This window comes from Salvelinus namaycush, chromosome 40 (assembly GCF_016432855.1).
Source record: "Salvelinus namaycush isolate Seneca chromosome 40, SaNama_1.0, whole genome shotgun sequence".
In the NCBI taxonomy this organism is placed as follows: domain Eukaryota; kingdom Metazoa; phylum Chordata; class Actinopteri; order Salmoniformes; family Salmonidae; genus Salvelinus; species Salvelinus namaycush.
Genome location: NC_052346.1, coordinates 6,699,122 through 6,702,855, shown reverse-complemented (window position 1 = coordinate 6,702,855; position 3,734 = coordinate 6,699,122).

Here is a 3,734-nt window from a genome sequence, read left to right as displayed (position 1 = left end):
GCACGACACATTTCCTTCGTATAGAGTTGATCAGGCTGTTGATTATGGCCTGTGGAATGTTGATCCACTTCTCTTCATTGGCTTGCGAAGTTGCTGGATTTTGGCGGGAACTGGAACTCGCTGTCGTACATGTCGATCCAGAGCATCCCAAACATGCTCAATGGGTGACATGTCTGGTGAGTATGCAGGCCATGGAAGTACTGGGACATTTTCAGCTTCCAGGAATTGTGTACAGATCCTTTGTGACGTGGTGAGGTTTGACCCAGGTGCAGAGAAAAGACCAGATGAGGAATCAGTGGTTAAGGATAAACATAATACTTTACTGAAAAACGGTAACCGAAGGATCACAGTAACACGAGAAAAACAACACACACTAAGTCTCGAAAACCCACTTAGGAGAAAAAACGCACAGGGAAAACAATTCAAGCTTTTGCAAAGGACAACAGAAAACACACCTATTTAAACTGGGAAATCATAATGACTAATAGGACACACCTGAGTGTCATTAATGTCTCTAGGACGGTCTCTGCTGCCCTCTGGTGACAGGTGGAACCATGACAAACTTGCAACATGAGGCCGTGCATTATCATACTGAAACATGAGGTGATGTCGGTGGATGAATGGCACAACAATGGGGCTTCAGGATCTCGTCACGGTATCTCTGTGCATTCAAATTGTGTTTGTTGTCCGTAGCTTATGCCTGCCCATAACATAACCCCACCGCCAACATGGAGCACTCTGTTCACAACGTTGACATCAGCAAACCGCTCGCCCACACAACGTCTGCGGTTTGTGAGGCCGGTTGGGCATACCGTACTGACAAATTCTCTAAAATGGCTTTGGAGGAGGCTTATGGTAGAGAAATTAACATTAAATGATCTGGCAACAGCTCTGGTGGACGTTCCTGCAGTCAGCATGGCAATTGCACACTCCCTCAAAACTTGAGCCATTGTGTTGTGTGACAAAACCGCACATTTTAGAGTGGCCTTTTATTGTCCCCAGCACAAGATGCACCTGTTTAATGATCATGCAGTTTAATCAGCTTTTTGATATGTCACACCTGTCAAGTGGATGGATTATCTCGGCAAAGGAGAAATGCTCACTAACAGGGATGTAAACACATTTTTCCAGAGAATTTGAGAGAAATAAGCTTTTTGTGCGTTTGGAACATTTCTGGGATCTTTTATTTCAGGTCATGAAACATGGGACCAACGCTTTACATGTTGCGTTTATATTTTGGTTCAGTGTAAAATGTAGGCATATTTGAATATTCAATTTGGAGCTGAACAGGATGATACTTAATCAATAACTACAGTATGCTCATTGATCATAGCATTGCACATCAATCAATTATTTTGAATATATGTAAATACGCTGTCATGGCCAAATTTGCAAACAAATAGAACACATAATATACCTTAAATGTGCTACTTTTCTAGCTCTGCTATGTCATTCATTATTGACAGGCCTTCAGTGCACTGCTCTGAACGGTGAATGTACTCGGTGAATCCTGTTACGAAAAGCAGCAGGCCGATTAGTATGTTTCAATATTTACATTAAATCACTAAATAAAGGGCAGATAAATGAAGACTACAGAATAAGTGTGTGTGTGCGCCTGTGTGTGTGTATATGTGTGTCAAAGATTCACTGACTCACCGCACCTGCCTGGAGGGAGAACGACTTAGCGACTAGTCACGTCTGAAGACGTTCCACAGGAGCCAGCCAGCCAAAACATTGATGAGCAAGGAAAATGTGTTCAAACCACACACACACCACCGCTGGCTTCATGTATGAATCACATAATAGCTGCACTCTGGTGGATGGTGAGTCACTCCCCAATGTCCTGAAGGCTGCAGCCGACAATAGAGCATTGTGGCTAACAGTCACTTCTAGTTAGTTAACCATCAGATCCACTAAAGACATGGGGATATGGGAATCTGTAGTTTCTTTAACATTGATGGAGTAATTCTGCATAGTACTGTATTCTATAATGCACCATTTACTCATTAATGAGTAGGTTGCTAGCAGATGACTGTGTTGTACAATACCCTAATGAAAGTCATGGAGGGTGTTGTTATTTTAGCTAAGCCTACCCAAGATGGTACATAAAACTACATTATGAGTCATGAATGAGGAATATGACAGCTGGGCTTGAGGAACAGAAACAGACCAAACAGACAGAATACACAACAGACAGACATGAAAACATCCTAGAAAAACATCGACAAACCATCCAAGGATATGTGTTCATGAAAATGAATAGACAAGGCAACACATCGCTCATGTAGAGTGGAGAGCAAAGGATCATTATTTGCAGTTTAGTTGAAAAACATATCACACACCGTGCTGTCCCACTGGCCCTCACAGTAACAACAGCACAACGCGACACCCTGCTACCCAGAATACCAGTGGAAGCTCTGCTCATTTAAAGCCCCTATACTGGACAGGAGACTAGAGCGATCACTCACAAGGCAGTCCGAGTAACCCTGACCTCACACCCAGAACCTCTTTTACAAGAGACTAATGTAATCCTACTGACATATACAGGACAAAAATCCCATGTATCATTTTGAAATAGGCAGTGGGAACTGAACTGCTTTGCTTCTTGTTACAAAGTCATGCCCGTTCCCGAATATTTAAAATTAAAGCAAGATGGATAGGTGGTGCTGAATGGCAGTGCAATTGCCTGTACTGTAATGATTAAAACGTTAATGGCGGACTGGTATTTGCACTATAAAATTGCCATAAGCCCGTGTAATGCAATAACGCGCAATTGAACGCCACAGAGGCCGACATGATTCAACAAAATATAATAATATGTTATTTAGCAGACGATTATATCCAAAGAGACTTAAGAGTCATGCGTGCATACATTTTAGATACCGGTGGTCTCGGGAATCAAACCCACTTTCCTGGCATTGCAAGTGCCATGCTCTACCAACTGAGCTACAGAGGACCACAGGATCAATCTACTGTAGGTTCACTGGCTACCAGTCTTCATCCTGTGTTGATATGAAGGACAGAATGTCCCTGTTACATGCAGAGTACTCAGCACGTATCGGCTACACAACTCTGATTAGGACTCAACCAGCACTATGGTCTACAGAAATCCCTCCAATCATATCATGCATTACTAACGAGTGGTAATGGCCTGTGCCAGCAATAAACATACCTTCTATTAATTGGCTATTTCTTCTCTCAAATGTAATCAGATTGGTGCCTGAATGACAATGAACCTCTAGCCCCCCCCAACTAGCCCAATGCCCATATCTGATATCCTTCTCCATTCCCTTTTTCTTGTACCCTCTGACTGTGTACCAAATAGCGTCCTGTTTGCTATAATGCACTATTCTTGTTCTGGGCCTAAAGTAGCACAATGGGGAATAGAGGTCCATAACCTCTGTGGCTCTAACAGTCTGAAGTGTCCATCTACATCCATGTTTATCATCAGTTCTAGGCTGAAGATGTTTCCTTTCTATTTCTGGACCTGCGTAGCACACCGCCGTTGCTACTTATGCTCATTGATATGACCGGTTGGTTTCCATGGATATGCTGCTGTTCTGAGCCTCAGGATTACAGATCGCAGTTTGAATGTAATGTATTCGGAACACGACTTCCAAACTGGAACCTTCCATGTTCCATATCCATCACAATCTGATCTAAATTCATATTCATCAATATCACAAAGACGTGATACATACATAGTGTTATACAAAATGGAAGGCAAGTTTGAA